The 18,135-nt window shown below is 49.6% G+C and overlaps 1 pseudogene across 1 annotated transcript; it reads left to right on the forward strand.

Annotated features, from left to right (window-relative positions):
• Positions 1 to 14,830: 14,830 nt before the first annotated feature.
• LOC100346376 (large ribosomal subunit protein eL6 pseudogene) lies at positions 14,831 to 15,745 on the forward strand (annotated as a pseudogene). The gene has a single exon (XR_016211437.1). The product of XR_016211437.1 is annotated as a large ribosomal subunit protein eL6 pseudogene (transcript).
• Positions 15,746 to 18,135: the final 2,390 nt, after the last annotated feature.

Raw genomic sequence — 18,135 nt, forward strand, 5'->3', positions numbered from 1 at the left:
AAAAGTGCGTTCTCTCAGGAAGAGAGCTGGCACGGGAGCTGTGGGCCTGTGGGGAGCAGAGGTGGAGAGTGGCCCAGCAGGCCCAGTGAATTCTACCCAAACTCAGCAGGAAGACTGTTCCCAGGGGAGGCTCAGGGATGAGAGGGAGCGAGGCCAGAGCTGCTGGCGGAGGAAACATCAAACAACTTTCAAAGCCCATTTGTTAACCTGCTCCACCGCTGTCTTTGCTACCACCCCCAAGGCAGCGACCGTCTGCTGCCTAGGCCAGCTGGCCAGGTACACAGTGTCTAGGGACAGAGTCTTTCCATGGAGAGAGCAGGGGCCCTCTGTGGCTGGGTTCAGGGCTGCACTGGGTTTGAAGGGACCCACGGCTGGCTCAGGTGGGACAGGATGCCAGTTGGGGTGTGTGCAGACTTGCACGTGTGCATTTTTCTGGGGGATGACCAGAGTTTCAGGGACTGTGGAGTGGGATTCTCACCCTCAAAGCACTAAGGATGGCGGTTCCCAGAGTGGAAGGAGCTGGGGTGCTTTGGCGGCAGGTCTGTCCTCACGTCTTTGAAGGGCAGTGAGTGAAGGCAGGTGTTCCTGCTATTCTGCAGGAGCTCTCAACAGGGAACTGGAACCAATGGGTCAAGTTTCAGGGAGGCCAATTTCAGCTCAATATATAGACCAACTATTTGAATGGTGTGAAAATAAGGCAGATGGTTGCCCAAAACACTGTTTTCTTTGTGGCTAAAGTATCTAACAAGCAACCATCACTGGTGTTGTGGTTCAAGAGAGACAGAAGGCCTCTTGGGTCTGCTGCAGCTCTAAGCTGGACTGACTGAGGGCAGGCTGTGGCTTCTAACACCCTCTCATATGAAACAACGAGGGAGAGGGAAAAGGGGAGCTGTACTTATCCCATGGTTTGAATTGTGGAATGAACCCCTGTGGGTGCTGGTGTGGCAGCATAGCAGGTTAACTTGGCATCCCCACAGGCACTGAGCCCCGGCTTGCACCACTTCTGATCCATCTCCCTGCTAATGTGCCTGGGAAAGCAGCAGAAGATGGCCCGAGTGCTTAGGCGCCTGCCGCCAATGTGGGAAACCCAGATGGAGTTCCAGGCTCCTGGCTTCAGCCTGGCCCAGCTAGAGAGTGACCCCAGCTAGCTGGGCCATTTTTGGGGACTAAACCAGCAAATGGAAGATGTGTGTGTGTGTGTGTGTGTGTGTCCTTCGCTCTCTGTAACTCTGCCTTTCAAATAAATAAATCTTTCAAAAAGGAAAAAGAAAGAAAGAACCCCTGGGTGGGAAACGCTTGAAGCTGACTGGCTTTGAGCTCCTCTCTCAGTGGAAGGGGCACGTCCCCAGCTTTGTAGAACCTCAGCGCTCAGGTCTTTAAGAGCTTGGCCAACGTAGAATGTTCCTGACTTTAAACCACTGGCCTCGGCTGGTGCCTGAAAAACCACAGAACTGGCCTTTATGGTCTCTCTTGTAGGGAGTTCTTCTCGAGTATTTTCTGGATCAGAGAGCTTGAAGCATTTCTAAATTTTCTCCCAAGTTATTTTTGCAGTTTGCCTAAGAAAAACGTTAATTATGTATATGCTCTTATTTGTAAGTTCAATATTTCTATAAAAAAAAAGTTGCACCACACAGAAGATGCCACTCTTCTGGGAGACCTCAGGCTGGACTTCGCAGACATAATCTGAGTACGGATCAAGCATTCACCCAACTAGGCCATGTTGACAGATGGCTTATCGTCGATGATTCCTGAAACCGTGTACGCACTTGCTCTTCCAGTGTGAACACACCCTCTACCAAGTCGGTCTGCTTTGTCTGTTACACTTTTTAATTCCACAGACACTGGCTTCTTATGGATCTTCCACTTAAAAGGAACATTTGACATGGAATGCAGCGTCCTGTGGTTTTCAACGTGTCTGAATCCAGCAAGTAAACAGACATAATATTTCAAAGGGAAAGTAAACAGCTATGGCCCTTTCTATCAAAAAAAAAAAAAAAATGGAAGCGAGCTGCTGTGGAAGAAACAATAGACTCCGAGCAGCCTAATCTAGATGATCACAAAACTACCACAAAGTTGTTTCATAGGGGCAAACACTGCCTCTTATCCTGGTTTTCTTTATTTGTGAAGTTGCCACACCCTCGCCAGCCACCTGGAGGGAGCTGGCAAATTTCCCACAGGCAGAATCAGTCGTGGGAGCCCTGTGGGCAGGGCAGAATACATCCTGGAGGCCCTCCGAGAGCTGCGGGATTGGCCTCCACCACCGCCAGCCCCAGGCCTTCCGAGTGGGCCCCCTACTGGCTTCCAACTTCAGCAGGGCTGAGCCCCCAGTGCTGGACAGAACTCAAGCTCTGGGCCCTGGAATCCGGCAGGTGAGCTTTGAAGTGCAGCACGTGGGGCTCCTGTGGTGGCAACCACTGCCCGCCTGGCCTGCAGTCCCCCGCTTCCTGCAGGGGTGAAGCAGGAGGCTGCCTGCACCCTGGATGGAGCTGGGTGCTGCTCCTGCAGGAAGGGACGTGAACCCTTGCTGCTTAGCAAGGAGGGTGCAGAGGCCGGGCTGTGGAGGGAGCCCAGGAGTCAGGGAAAGCAGTGGGAAGCTGGCAGCTCCCTCTTCTTGTCTGGACAGGTCTTATGACCTCTGTCTTCTTGGAGGCCTGCAGTGGCTAAAGGGGAAACCTGACCTTGGTCATGGCACTGCCCAGCACCTGCCCCACGCCTTCCAGATGTAGCGGGCTTCAGCCCCCTCGATTCTCCTAACAGCCCCGGGAGAAGGGGGCTGGGCAGGCGCCCGCATTACCCCGGTTTTGCTCCTGAGTCTTAACACTGTTGGGAATTTGCTCAAGGTCACACTGCACCATCAGAGTCTGAAATCAGATCTGCTAACACCCAAGTGCAATCTCTTTCCAGCATTCACAATGCCTCGACCTGCACCCCAGAGAGGCCTCAAGTGCACCGGACATTCACAAAGGAGGTCGCCGGTGGTGAATCGCTTTGTTGAACCCTGATATCCTTCCATGAGATCAGCTGCACTGGTCCACTGTCAATGCGATGTCTGAGCAATAGTTGAGATCACAAAGCCCAGAGACACCCAACGGCTGGCTTAGGGACACACAACCAAGCCAGGGTGCTCTTAAGAGTCCCGAGGAGCGCTCTCCAAGGGTAAAGGGTTTAGCCAGCTCCTAACTCTGCTTTGGTTTATGCTAGTCAGCTCCGTGTCTCTGTTGGAGGCAACTTGTTTCTGGGTGGCAAAAAGGGGAGTACAGTGGTAAAGATGGCCCCAACAGCTCACCAGTGCAGGTGGGGCTCAAGTCCTGCAGGACCTAAGACCATGGCCCCGTGGAGGAAACGGGTGGAATTGGCTGTCCAACCAAAGGGGAAAATCTTTTAAATATTTTTGCTTTCTTCAAGGACAATACAAACCCACAGACTGCTCAGCTTTTAAAGAAGATGGGCAAGGGGACCGATATTGTGACATAGCAGGCTAAGCCTCCGCCTGCAGCACTGACATCCCATAGGGGCACTGGTTCGAGTCCCGCTGCTCCACTGCAAATGTAGCTCTCTGCTAATGGAGCCTGGGAAAGCAACGGAGGATGATGCAAGTGCTTGGTTCCCTGCACCCCTATAGGAGACATGGAAGAAATTCCTGGTTCCTGGCCCTGGCCTGGTCTAGTCCTGGACACTGCAGCCACTTGGGAAGTGAACCAACAGATGGAAGATTCTCTCTCTCTCTCTCTCTCTCTCTACCCCCTTCCTTCTAACTCTGCCTTTCATATAAATAAATCTGATTTTTTTAAAAAAGAAGGTGGGCAAGCAGGTTGTTTGTTTATTTATTTTAATGAGAACAAAAGAGACATGATACAACACAACAGTTCACTATGGGACCCCCAAAGGGGTGGGATAGCAACAAGGGATCATAGAGCACTAGATCCATTGGCCTATTTTTTGTGTGTGTGTATTTATTATTTGACAGAGTTGGTGAGAGAGAGAGACAGAGAGAAAGGTCTTCCTTCCGTTGGCTCACTCCCCAGATGGCCTCAACAGCTGGAACTACACCGATCCGAAGCCAGGAGCCCGGTGCTTCTTCCTGGTCTCCCATGCGGGTGCAGGGCCCAAACACTTGGGCCATCCTCCACTGCCCTCCCGGGCCACAGCAGAGAGCTGGACTGGAAGAGGAGCAACCGAGACTAGAACCCGGTGGCCATATGGGATGCTGGCGCCACAGGCAGAGGATTAACCAAGTGAGCCACAGAGCCGGCCCCCATTGGTCTATTTTTAAAGACTTATTTATTTATTTGAAAGACAGAGTGACTGGGCAGGGGGGGAGAAAGAAAGGGAGAGGGACCTTCCATCTACTAATTCACTCCCTAAATGGCCACAAATGGCTAAAGCCAGGAGCCTGGAGGCCCATCTGGGTCTCCTGCATGGGTGGTAAGGGCCCTAGCACTTGGGTCATCTTCCACTGCTTTCCCAGGTCTATTAGCAGGGAGGTGGATAGGAAGCGGAGCAGCCAGGGCTCCAACCAGGGCTCTGATATGGGGTGATGGCATTGCAGGCAGCAGCTTAACCCATTGCATCATAATGCCAGCCCCCTGAGCACTGGATTTGAAATCCACTGGGCTGTGTGATCTTGGGCAAGTCACTCAGCCTCTCTGAGCATCAGTCTCCTCCTGCATGGACACTGTGCCTCCTCATGAAGTGACAGTGATGAGCATGCAACAGTTACCCCAGAGGAAAAGGTCAGCCCTGGAACACATTGGTCACTCCTTTGTCAGAGCCCTTTCTGTGTTGCAGTCTCATTTTCTGCTTGCTTCACTGGGTCTCCTCTCCTGATGGGGACACTAGCACCTGCCACACTGGAGTTCAATGCACGTTTCTCTCTCTCTTTTTAAAGATTTATTTATTTGAAAGTCAGAGTTACACAGAGAGAAGGAGAGGCAGAGAGAGAGAGAGAGAGGTCTTCCATCCGATGGAGCTTCCTCCAGGTCTCCCACGCGGGTACAGGGGCCCAAGGACTTGGGCCATCTTCCACTGCTTTCCCAGGACACAGCAGAGAGCTGGATCAGAAGTGGAGCAGCCGGGACTAGAACCGGAGCCCAAATGAGATGCCGGCGCTTCAGGCCAGGGTGTTAACCCGCTGAGCCACAGCGCCGGCCCTGAATGTTTCTCAAATGAAAAAGTAAATAAATGAATGGAGAAACCTGAAAAGCATCTTGCAGGCCTTATGCGTTTCTTTACATGGATGTACACATGTGTTAGAATGCAGGCAAATTCATTCTCTGAGCCAAAAGGAATGGAATATTTGCGGGACCATCCAAGGTGGCACAGAGCACTTTGCGCTCTTGACCCTGCTGTTTTGGTACAATACTCTTTACCCCTGGTGAGGGTTGCTTTCCCTACAAGCCTTTCGTCAATGCTCCATTCACTGAGTTCTCCCAGATGGACACTCTCAATTCTGTCTCACAGATGGAGAAACGGAGGCCCCACAGTGGCTCGGGGTGCCTGGCCATGGGCACAGAGGGAACAAGGCAGTGAGCAAGGGCTGCACACGTGGCCCAGTGGGAACACAGAATCCACACCGATTCACTAAAACATTTACTGAGCACCGATCATGTGCCGGGCACCGAATTTGTAAGTTAACATATTGGTGGGGGAGCACACAACAAATACCTGTGTGGCCAGGCCACTCCAGAGAAGGCACCCATGCCCCAGGGGCTTGGGTCCGCCCTGCTCCTCCCCTCCCCAGGATGGTCCTGGTCCTGCTGCCCCCTCTTCTCTGTGGCTGCAGCCCCAGGGCCTTGCACTTCTGAGTATGGTCAAGCAAGGGGAGAAACTCATACCCTGTGACCCTGGGGACACGGCCAGTGTCTCTACTTCCCCCCTGCCTGGCCGTTTCCCAAGACATGAGTCCATGGGCTGCTTCTTTACTGCTGAGGTTCTGGGACCCCCAGGAGACCACAGCCTAGGACCAGGCAGCTGTGGGCCCCCAGGTGTATGAGCATGCTCCGAGCACACACTGTTTCCTAGTGAAGGCTGGAAACAGACACAGCCAAGCAGGCCTCTGTCCAGACAGAGCAGAAAATAAGAAGTTCCAGAGGGAGAATCAGACACAGGGGAGGGTGGAGCAAGAGGAAGTGTCTGGAGACAGCTCCTGGCTGAGTGCTTTGGGTGTACGTGTGGTCCAAGGCTGCTGAGTCCAAGTATGGCTGAGCTGGAAAGGTGTCGCTCCCCCTCTTCGTGGAGGAACGACACTAAACCCTGTCCAGGCTTCATATCCAAGTCACGGCACCATTATGTCACTCCCCATCTTCGTGGAGGAACGACACAGGACCCTGTGCTGTTCTTTTGTCTGCTCGGCCCTTCCCGGGTTTGCTGCTGGTTCTTCCCGGGTTGGCTACCGACCCTTCCACCTCCGTGGAAGGGCGGTTCCCCCTAGCCACTTTCCCCACTTCCGCGGGGGAGCGGCACACCGCCGGCCGGCTCTCTCGGGGGCTGCTCAGGTGTTCCTTCAGATAGATGTTCCTGGTGCATGTTGTCTCTCTCCTCCTTTATAGTCCTCTTCCACCAATCCCAACTCTGCTACCCACACGCCGAGTACGCTGCTCTCCTCCAATCAGGAGCAGGTCCTGCTGTTTATTGGTTGAACTGGAGGCAGCTGTGTAGAAGCTGTTTCCTCCTCTCCCAGCGCCATATTGTGGGAGAGCAGATGCATAGAATAAGTCTTAATTCCAGTAACAGTCTAGTCCAAGTTGCTCCCCACAGAAAGGGTTTTAGCTCATCCGGTCCGCACAATGGCCCAGAGAAGGAGGAGACCCAGGGACCCACCGAAGCTGCATAGCAGGACACATTCCATGCGTAGCTGGGCCATTCTCTGGAGCATGTACTTGGGTCTGGCTGTCCAGGGATCTGATAATCATGGTCCTCACCATCCTCCATCATCCCCACTGCTCTCCCTGCTGTGTTGCTGGTAGGAAACAAGCTTTTCAGGTGGCATTCTAAATTGGCCCTGGTCCAGAATCATCGCAGAACCCAATGTTCAACCACTGTTGGGAGATTGCAATTCCGGGGAGGAAGCATCAACAGTCCCTCACCACGGGCGCAGGACTGCTCGGCTTGGGACATGACCAGCTTCCGCTGCTCCAGGACCATCACGTCAGTCAGGGACACCCATGAGGCCAGCAGAGTGCACGAGGCATTCTGTGTGGTACAGCCCTGAGGGGGCCGCCTGCGCCAGCCTCCTGGAAAGAGGGGCTTTGCTCTGGACCCCCATTTAAAGCTTCTCCTCTGGTCCAGGGTTATTACAGCCACGCATCCTTCCTCCTCTGCCTGATGGCAATGGAGCGAAAGTAACAAAGGAAGTGAAGTGAAGATCCCAGGGCTTGCATCTTGGCTGTGCTGTTCATGACGTGTGGGACCCTGACCCAGTCCTGTTACCTCTCTGGGTTTCCTCCTTAGTTGTGAAATGAAAGAGCAGAGTGGCTGGATCACACCCCCCAGATCCTTCTAATTCTCAAACTCTCCAGCTCATAGAAACTTGAGAAGGTTCTGTCTTGGGCAGGTACAGGCCCTACTGGTTAAGATGCCCATGTTCCATTCCAGAATACCTGAGTTACGCACTTGGCTCCAGCTCCTGACTCTAGCTTCCTGCTAATGTAGGCTCTGAGAGGCAGGGGTGATGGCTCAAGTCACTGGACCCCTGCTACCATGTTGCAAAACCTGGATTGAATTCCTGACTCCAAGCTTTGGCCTTGGCCCAGCCCTGGTTGTGGATGGCATTCGGACAGTGAATCAGCAGATGGAAGATTCTCTGTCTCTCCATCTCTCTCTATCACTATCACTGCCTATTTTAAAAAGAAGGAAAGAAAAAGCACTGGGCCCCCAGCCCACGGGGCCCAGGACCTTCTCCTTGCATGGTTTCCCTCTGTGGCACTGATCTCCACTTTTGACCACAGGAATCCTCACCCACTGAATGTGGGACTGGGGAATGCCGCCCACTGTACCTAGCAGAAAGGCCAGGCTGCCCGGGGAACTCCTCAGTTTTACTTCCAATTCTTCACCTAAGAGATATGTAACCCTTGGTAGCACCAAGCTAACCAAAGTGAAGCCATTTTCACTATGGGGTAAACAATTCATTTTTATTGCATCTCAAGGATTTCAGCAAAGAAATCACTCAGTTTTTTGGATACTAAGGAAACTTCATTTAAGTCGTCGCAATTTTTCTCCTCATTCTTGTCACTGAAACTTCTTTTTATACTCAAGGTATGAACCTACACATTATTATTATTATTATTATTATTATTATTTGAAGGGCAGAGTGACACACACAGAGACAGATCTTCCATCTGCTGATTCACTCTCCAAATGGCTTCAGTGGTAGGGACTGGGCCAGACCAAAGCCCAGGAGCTGGGAACTCCATCTGAGTCTCCCACATGGGTGGCAGGGACCCAAGGATTTGGGCCATCTTGCAGTGTTTCCCAGGCCATTAGCATGGAGCTTGATTAGAGGTGGAGCAGCAGGAACTTGAACCAGTGCTCTGTTATGGGATGCCGGGGTCCCAACAACACTGCTGCCACAACACTGGCCCCTGAACCCGCAGTTTGACCTTGTAGATATACTTATGAGTGAGAACAGGAGGGCAGGGACTTTCCTGTTCTCTGTTGTTATACATGCTTCCTTGAACTCAATGCCACGTGCCCTTGTGAAGGGTACAGCCTGTACAACCACTTATGGCAGCCACAGTTCTTTTTTTTTTTTTTTTTTAAGATTTATTTATTTGAAAATCAGAGTTACAGAGAAGAGGAGGCAGAGGGAGAGAGAGAGAGAGAGAGAGAGAGAGATCTTCTATCCACTGGTTCACTCCCCAAAAGACTGCAACAGCCAGGATTGGATCAGGTCAAAGCCAAGAACCAGGAGTTTCATCAAGGTCTCCCATTTGGTGTAGGGACCCAAGTACTTGGGCCATCTTCTGCTGCTTTCCCAGGCACATTAGCAGGGAGCTGGATCAGCAGTGGAGCAGAAAGAACTGGAACCGGTGCCCATATGGAATTCCAGTGCTGCAGGCAGAGACTTAATGCTATGCCCAGCGTCGGCCCCAGCCACAGTTCTTATAGTGGCCCATCCCATGCTTTCCTTAAACAAGAGTCTACCTTTCTTTATGACTTCTTGGCCCCAGTCACCGAGACAGGAGCCTTAAGTGTATAGTTCCTTTAACAAAGTTAAGATGTGTTGGGGCTGGCGTTTTGGCACAGCAGGGAGAGCTGCTGCTTGGGTTGCCCACAGCCCTTCTCAAAGCGCTTGGGATCAACTCCTCCCTCCACCCTGATCCAGCCTCACAGCAATGCACACTCTTAGAGGAAGCAGATGGTGGCTCCATACTGTCTGTTTTTCATGTGTGTGGGGTGCTGCCGGCTTTGGCTGATGAGGCAACCAGGGAGACACGGTGTGTTCCAGGTATCTCTCACCCTCCGGCAGGCTAGCCTGGGCCTGCTTCCTGGTCAGGCTGAGGCATGACAGAGAGGTGGAGATACCTATGGCCCACTGAGGTCTAGCCTCGTGGAGCCTTCTCCCTTGTTCAATAGGCCACAGAAAGCTCCGTGCAGTGAGGCAATACTGTGCTTCTACAGCAGGAGCTCCAAAGTTCCATAAAGAACAGAGGGCATCCGGGCAACCAGGCCCCCATCCCCAACTCCTCCTGAGCCCAGCTGACTGCCAGCCCCTCGCCCCTGGACCTCCCAGCGCTCCCTCTCCAGGTGGTCAGACCCCAGCTCCAAATATGCGCACATCCGTATAGGTGGGCTTTCTGTCATTTTAAGTAGAACCTCTGAGAGGAGCTTCCTGGGAAGGAAAAGATTTATCTTGCCTTGGAGATTCACAGCCCATGATTGGGTGGCCCCATTAGTTAATGGCATCTGATGGAAGCTGGCAATGGCAGAGCAGGTGACCACATGGTGAGCCAGGAAGTAGAGAAGGAAGCCAGGCCAAACTAGGCTTAACTAACCCATCCTTTACAACAACTGACTTCCAAGGGCAAGTCCCCAGTGGCCGGAAGTCCTCTCATTAACCTCCTGTCTAGCTGCCATAATAAAATCAAGTCTCCATCCTGATTCATCAACCTTTCATGTTAATCCATCCACTGCTAACATCAGACCTTGGAGTTAGAATGTCTGCACGAGTTTGGGGAACCAAGTCCTATTCAATCCATAATAACACCTTCCCTATCTCAAGTAAAAAGTGTGCATGTATCCCCTTCATCAGTTGTCATCTTCAATCACCCTCCCCCCATTCTCAGAGAATTCATTCTAACCAAAAGAATATAAACGACAGAAACATGTCTATAATATAAGAAGAATGCAGAACAGAGCTGTTTGCAACACTGAGCTGGAGGCAAGGTCATTGTCAAGGAAAGGGAGAGAATTTGGCTAACTGCTACTTGTGGTGGGTGGATGTTCAAATAAATGATGACTATGAAGACTGCGTAACAATATTTAAAAAGCTGTATGAGATCAAGTGATTGAAGAAGTAAGATACCAACCACACATAAAAGGGTACTTCAAAAGTTTCACAGAAGATACAGTTAAAAGACAAGTCCATTTTGGTGCAAAAAATTGAAATCCATACCTAAGAGGAATTTGAAAGAAGTTCATGGTGGAGGTGTGTTATGCAAAAACTGCATGGATTTCAAAACATTCTGGCTTAAAATAAGTTTACATTTTAATTCCATTTTCCACAAACTTTTTGAAGTTCCTTTATGCAAGCCCATTATAAGTATGTCAGCAAAAAGCTGTATCATGTAAAACTGGGGAAATGTAAAGTCTGGGAGTGGTACAATGCCATCGTACCAATGCACCTGTTTGTGTAAGACACTACCATTAGAGGAAACCAGGTGAAAGGTACATGGAATCTCTCTTTTTAGGCAACTGCCTGTGAAAGTAAAAGGAATATTATCGTGAAAGCAACCTTGGAAGAACTTTCAAAATGGGGCTAGGAGCCATTAAGGGGACAGGAATTATACACGATTCCACCTGCTGCCTGGAACGTGAACGTCAATCCCCTCCACACTTGGACACTGGGCACCTGGAGTGGTCAGAACAAATGGACAACTCCACTGTGCCCCGAGTTCCGAGAGGCAAGCCAGGAGCTTACGGACTCTTGCTTAATGGGCACGCCCATTCTGTTTATACCTTGTTTTATCTTCTACCAGTCAGGTAGCTCCTGTTCCATCCCAATATCCAACAGGCCCTCTACTGTCCCACTTTTCCTGCCTTCCTCAGAACACTGATTCAAACCTGCCTGAACCTGTGTCTCCCAAATTGCAATTCCTGATGCAAAACAAAGTCCTTTCAACCCTGGCAGTTTTTTGAGTTTGGATTGATCAACAATAGCTGTTTCAAAATGCAATTTTTTTTCAAGTCCCAAAATTTACACAGAAATAAAAAGCTTGAAAAAATTAAAATGGGTTTATTATGTAACAGATACATGGATGATTTTCTGTCTTTCTAATTTTTCCATTTTTAAAAAGTTATATGAAAGGGAAATAGTTACTGTGTTTTACAATTTTTATTTATTTGTTTATTTTATTTGAGAGAAATAGAGAGCTTCAATCCCTGGTTCACTTCCCCAGTGCTGGCAGCAACCAGGGCTGGCCAGGCTGAAGCTGTGAACCAGGAACTCAATCCAGATCACCTACGCAGGCAGGTGACCTTGGGTGGGGGGGCAGGTAGTTGAGCCATCAGCTGCTACCTCCTGGGGTGAGCATTAGCAGGAAGCTGGAATTAAGAGTAGAGCCAGGACTCAAACAAGGCATCCCAATAAGGGATGCAAGTGTCCTAAGTGGTGTCTTAACTGCTAGGCCAGACACCCAACTCAGATTTTTAAATAAAGACATCCTAGATCTCCTCTGTTAATTCTGAATGCGTCCTTGCTGGGCAGTGTCTCTCCTTCCCCCTTTGTCATTGCCTGCGAAACAGCCCACTCCCTGAAGGCGGGGCTGTGCGCAGTCACTTTCATCCACCTTCCCCCCTCCCCTTCCACACCCAGGGCTTCACACAGAACTTACTCATATATCCAACAAATATGTATTGATCCAAACACTCTGCTGGACACCGGGGGCCCACAAGCAAGCATGTCAAGGTGCTGGATGGAGCACTTACTGTCAAAGAGCTACAGCCTGTAGACAGATATGCGTTAGCTACAATACAGCAAAGCCACATAAAAGCAAGGACAAGGATGGCGAGAGCACGGAAAACGTAGTGCCATCCATGTCTGTGGTTGCAGGAAAGACTTCATAGAGGTGATACCCGGGCTGGACCAAGGGGTAAGTAGAAGTTCATCAGGGAGCCAACTCAGGAGAGAATTTCTAGACAAAAGGATGGCCTTGGACAGATATGAGGAAACAGAAGAGCACAGTGGGCACCTTGAGTTTTATCCTGCAGATACTTTAAATAAAAGTACTTTTAACCAGAATTACATCAACATTAATGAATTTTGGATAAGAAAATATTTTCCAGCATGAGCTCTGTTGAGCCAATTTATTCCCTTTATTAATTTTCTAATATAAAGCAGTTAAATACATTTTTATTATTTCCATTTTTATGCTGCCAGAATTATTTTTGCCACATTTTTTTCTTTCTTACTGCACTACATAGATTTCACTCATTGATCTGTTTGTTAAGTTCACTTCACATTGTACTGAGTAAAGCTTGAATCATTATGGTGTATAAATGCCTTTATTTCTATCAACTTTCCTGAATCAAATTTGATATGAAATAATGTATCTGGGACATTGTATTACTTTGTTAACTTTGTGGTTAGAAGACAATCTTACTAAGTACATTCTTTGTCATTGTCACTTTTAGTTCATTTTGATTATTCTATCAGCAATATTCAGTATGAACTGAATAGATTACTGAGCATTGGATTTCTTAGGTCATCCGAGAGCACTGGTGAGTTTGTGAAACACAGTGAGACAGATGACAGATGGAGAGAAAAGAGGCCAGACTAAGAGAAAGTGCATCGCTTCTAACCAAGCACAAATACAGGGAGGGGTCCTACTGCCTTCAAGGGCCAAAACAGGAGGGCAGAAAAGGGGCCTCTTAGCAAAATGTGAGACCAAAGGAGTAGGGTCAAAGAAGTGGGGCAAAACATCCTGCTGCAGCCTGGCATCTAAGGGAAATGGGGAGGAGTCCATTGTTGAGGAATTTGGGGCTCCTGAGAGAAGTGGGTGAGAGACCTAAGGGTCCTTGCATGCTAAACTAAAGAGTTTGGGCTTTGCGCAGAGATAATAACAGCCAATAATCCTACATGTGGATAAAAAATAAATCAAGTGGTACAGATGGACTGTTTCTTAAAAATGTGATCAAACCAGCCCCAGCCCTCCCCATAGCTGGTCCTAATCCCAAAGTAAAGGAAACCATTTCTTTCTTCATATCTTCAACAGATGACCTTCAAATCCTAAAAAATGCACCCAGATGGTTTTTTTCTTAATTCTTTAACTTTAGACATTATCTATCAACTTCTTGCTATGAAATACAGATTAGCTCCAAATGGGTGACAAATTCATACTAGACTTGCCCTCCTGTGGAAAACAATCTTAAAACTATGAGGCAATTATTTTCTAGTACTGAACGACAGGCAGTACAATACCAGGATCCTTGAGAAAACAGGAATGTGCAAAGTAAGACTCACAGTGATCCGGCTTTCTGCCTACAGACACTTTCCTTCCACAGCACAAAGAGGTTAAGTGCAAGCTGAGTGGCAGAGGCTGGCATTCTGGGCTGCTCAAACAGCTGGAATAGGTGGGAGCAGATCAAGGAAAAACAGGGAGCTACACATGGTTGGGAGGGGGGGTAGAAATCTAGGTAAGCATTGTCCCTGGATCTTGGTCAAGGCCTGGGCTGTGTAAGAACTGGGTAAGACTCCATATTGCCCAGCAAAGACTACCTGTACAGGGCTGAGAGTGGAAAGTAATACGAGAGAACATACAAATTTCAAGACAATGAAATTCCAGTCAGCGTGGAGAGACTTCACTGAGCACCCCCCAGGCATTCCACGGTGATACAAGGTCAGGCTTCAGGAGTGTGGAATACATTCCAGGTTACAGGGCATGCTCCAGGGTAATAGACTGTTACCACCAAGAACAAAACCAAGCTCCACAGGACAAAAAGGGCATGCTAGTCATCTAAACTGCCTTCCGGAACAAAACTTACCCTCAGGGGAAGATAAGAAAATCCAAGCCCTGTCCAGCGCCGCAGCTCAATAGGCTAATCCTCTGTCTGCAGCGCTGGCACACCAGGTTCTAGTCTGGTCAGGGCACCAGATTCTGTCACAGTTGCCCCTCTTCCAGGCCAGGTCTCTGCTGTGGCCCGGGAGGGCAGTGGAGGATGGCCCAAGTCCTTGGGCCCTGCACCCGCATGGGAGACCAGGAGAAGCACCTGGCTCCTGGCTTCGGATCAGTATGGTGCACCAGCTGCAGCGACCACTGGGTTGGGTGAACCAACGGAAGGAAGACCTTTCTCTCTGTCTCTCTCTCTCTCACTGTCCACTATGCCTGTCAAAGAAAAGAAAGAAAGAAAATCCAAGCTCCTTATAAACTATCATTCACAAAGTCTAGCACGCAATCAAAAATTACTAAACATGTGAAGAAAGAGAATTCACAGTCAAGAAGAAGAGTGGTAATCAGCTTCCAATTGAGATTTTAAAGAAGAGGAAAAAGCATTTGTTTATTTTAGAGGAACCAACCAGGTATCAGGAGGTCTGAGGACCACTCAGGAAGGACTGGCCTGGGAAGAGACATTCAGATCTGTTAGAAGAACATTTGAGTCTTTCCCATCTTGCAAGATGGCAGGTGAAAAAGCTCCAGCTCCAAAGCCGGACGCTACCAAGAAATCTCCAGCCAAGAAAGCTGATCATGCCCGCAGCAAGGCGAAGAAGAAGACCCTCATGGAGAAGAAGCCCAAGAAGGGGAAGCCCCACTGCAGCCGAAACCCCGTCCTGGTGAGAGGGATTGGCAGATACTCCCGGTCCGCCATGTGCTCCAGGAAAGCCCTGTACAAGAGGAAGTATGCGGCTCCCAAGTCCAGGATTGAAAGGAAGAAGAAGAGAGAGAAGGTGCTGGCTACCGTCACGAAACCAGTTGGTGGCGACAAGAATGGTGGCACTAGGGTGGTCAAGCTTCGCAAAATGCCGCGATACTATCCCACTGAAGATGTCCCTTGGAAGATGTTGAGCCACGGCAAAAAGCCCTTCAGTCAGCACGTGAGGAAGCTGCGGGCCAGCATCACCCCTGGGACCATCCTCGTCATCCTCACAGGGCGCCACAGGGGCAAGAGGGTGGTTTTCCTGAAGCAGCTGAGCAGTGGTTTGCTGCTTGTGACTGGGCCTCTTTCCCTGAATCGGGTTCCCCTGCGTAGAACACACCAGAAATTTGTCATCGCCACCTCCATGAAAATTGACATCAGCGGTGTGAAAATCCCGAAGCATCTCACCGATGCTTATTTCAAGAAGAAGAAGGTGCGGGAGCCCAGACACCAGGAAGGCGAGATCTTTGACACGGAGAAGGAGAAATACGAGATAACAGAGCAGTGCAAGGTTGATCAGAAAGCTGTGGATTCGCAAATACTGCCGAAGATCAAGGCTGTGCCGCAGCTCCAGGGATACCTGCAATCTGTCTTTGCTCTAACGAACGGAGTTTACCCTCACAAACTGGTGTTCTGATTTCGGAGGGGAAGCTCATTAAATAACGAACAACAACAACAGCAACAAAAAGAACATTTGAATGGCTCCCCAGGAAGGTGATGCACATGTGTGGTCACACTAAAATCTCTACATACATGTCGGACTGAAAACACCTTAGGTGGCATTCTAACTACCCCTTCTTGTCACTCCCAAGAGAACTAGGACTCAGAAAGCTAAATGATTTCCCTAAGATTCCACAGACATTTTGAAGGTGAAGTGGGATTAGAACCCAAGCCTCATAACTTTCCTGTGTCATGTGGCTTCCCTGTGACCATCTTGTGCTACATCAGAGTCTCTGAGATGACTAAGTACATGCATTCTTACAGGGGAAGTCCCCAGCCATAGCTTCTGAGACAACACCAACATGCCACTTCTTGTTTCTTCTTCCAGGTAGCATGAGGAGGTTCCCAGTCAGCTGCCAGACAGTAATAAAAGAGTGACGAAAGTTATTGCAAACCAGACACTAGATGCCCACTCCCATGAGTGGCTGATATTTAAGGCTTCTGACACTGGATTTCCAGAAATGCCTGTATATTCACTTCACATTTGAAAGTTGTTGCCCAGAATAACATGATGAGGTCACATTGTGGATGTCATCCACTGCAGAGCCCAGTTAGCACCATCAGAGGAAAAAAGAGAATGCATTTCATGCTCCAGATTGTACTTGCAAATGACATGGCAACAGCAGCAGTGAGTGAAGGATCTTAATAAGGTGGAAGCTGTCCTCTTCCTGATCCTATAACAAACACAGGCATCGTCTCCCTCCTGGAAAACAGCCTGCAGCCCCCAGTCCAGCCTGGCTGCTCTTGTCCAGTCTTTTCAGGAATCCTTTCCAAGTACTCAAAGGGCTCCCTCCTGCATAATGAGTGTCTTTTGGGTCCCTGGAGCTGGTCAGGCCTGGGCTGTACACCCAGAGGGTGCACTTGGGCTTTGTGGCCCTCCTCTGATAGTCTGGGACTGGCTAGGATTTGGCACTGCCTCTCAGTATAGGGTGTGAAGAGAGGTGGAGAAACCCAGGTGGGGCTCTGTCATGACCTCCAAGGCTATTCCCTACTCTGTGATGGATGAAATTCTCCTACCTGCTACAGAGAGGGAAAGAAGCTCACCTTCATTACACACCTCCCACATGCCAGATGGGTAGCATTGGTTTTACGTACATCACCTCATTCAATCCTACTCACAGGTAGGATTGAATTTGAGATGGGCATCACTGAACCCATTCTACTGACCAGGCTCCACTGATGAGGCCTACTCAAGGTCACACAGCTTGGCCTTCATGTCCAGATTTTTACTTCAAAGGCTCTGCTCTTCCTGCCCCAGCACACGGGCTTCTGAAGCCCAAAGGCAGGACGCACCCCCGGGAAGGCTTGTGGACGCCCATGAATTTGTAACTGGGCATATTCATGACACACATCTGGAGTAGTGGGAGGAAACATGAGAAGTGGTAGGTGATGCTTAGGCACTTCCAAGCCCCGTGCTGGGGGATATGTAAATCTAATATGTAAATCTAAATATGTAAACACTAACCACGGCGGAAGATCAGAAAGCAGAGCAAAGGCTAAGGGGGTGCGTGTGGTTGCGTGTGGGTGGGGGTGTGCCCAGAGACACCTGGACATCTGCACGAGCATGCGTTCTGGGGGCGTCTGAATGTGCATGAGCAGACCCATCTAAGCACGCTTCAATGGGCAAAAATGTATTTTATTTCCTTTGTCAGCACAGAAAACCAGACCAACAGAAGCTTTTGCTCTGATTTATGAGACAGGATTCGAAGACTTTTCTTTATTTTGTAATTTACAATATTTATGTAAACAGGTATTTAACCATTTCAAGTGCATGAAGTGGCAAGTTCTAAGTGTTTAGGCACCAATCGCAAAGACACACACGGCATGACTAACCCAAACGGGAGGCCCCTGAACTCTTGCCAGTCAGCTTCTCTGAATATTCTTATCTAGGGGTTGCATGTGCAGGGCTGAGAAACCAGACCTGCCCAGGGGGCTTTGGGAGGGGCTGGCGGAGGGCCAGGGAGGCAACCCAGGAGATCCGAAGCCTGAGGACCGTGTGCATGCTTTACCTGCTTCTTCCAGAACTGCCAGGACTTAGCCGGATCCAGGGGTAACCAGCTTACTTGTAGAAGGTCCTCTGCTGGTGTGCGTAGGCCATGGAAAGAAGCAGCATTTCCTGGCCTCATGGAAACTCCAAGTGTCCCCACAGGGGACCCCAGAGGCCTGAATCCACAGCTCCACCGCACACTGTGCACCCAGCACCCAGCTCACAAGCAGGCCCTGGGAGACACTCGGCAAACAGCCAATGAATGAATGAAGGCATCTATCACGTGCTTGCCAACAATAAGATTTCCAGGGATAACTCAGAAGGCAAACGCCCTTTTCCCTGCTGAGCCATCCAAGGAA

Source organism: Oryctolagus cuniculus, chromosome 7, assembly GCF_051225735.1.
Source record: "Oryctolagus cuniculus isolate XC-2025 breed Fujian yellow rabbit chromosome 7, ASM5122573v1, whole genome shotgun sequence".
NCBI lineage: Eukaryota > Metazoa > Chordata > Mammalia > Lagomorpha > Leporidae > Oryctolagus > Oryctolagus cuniculus.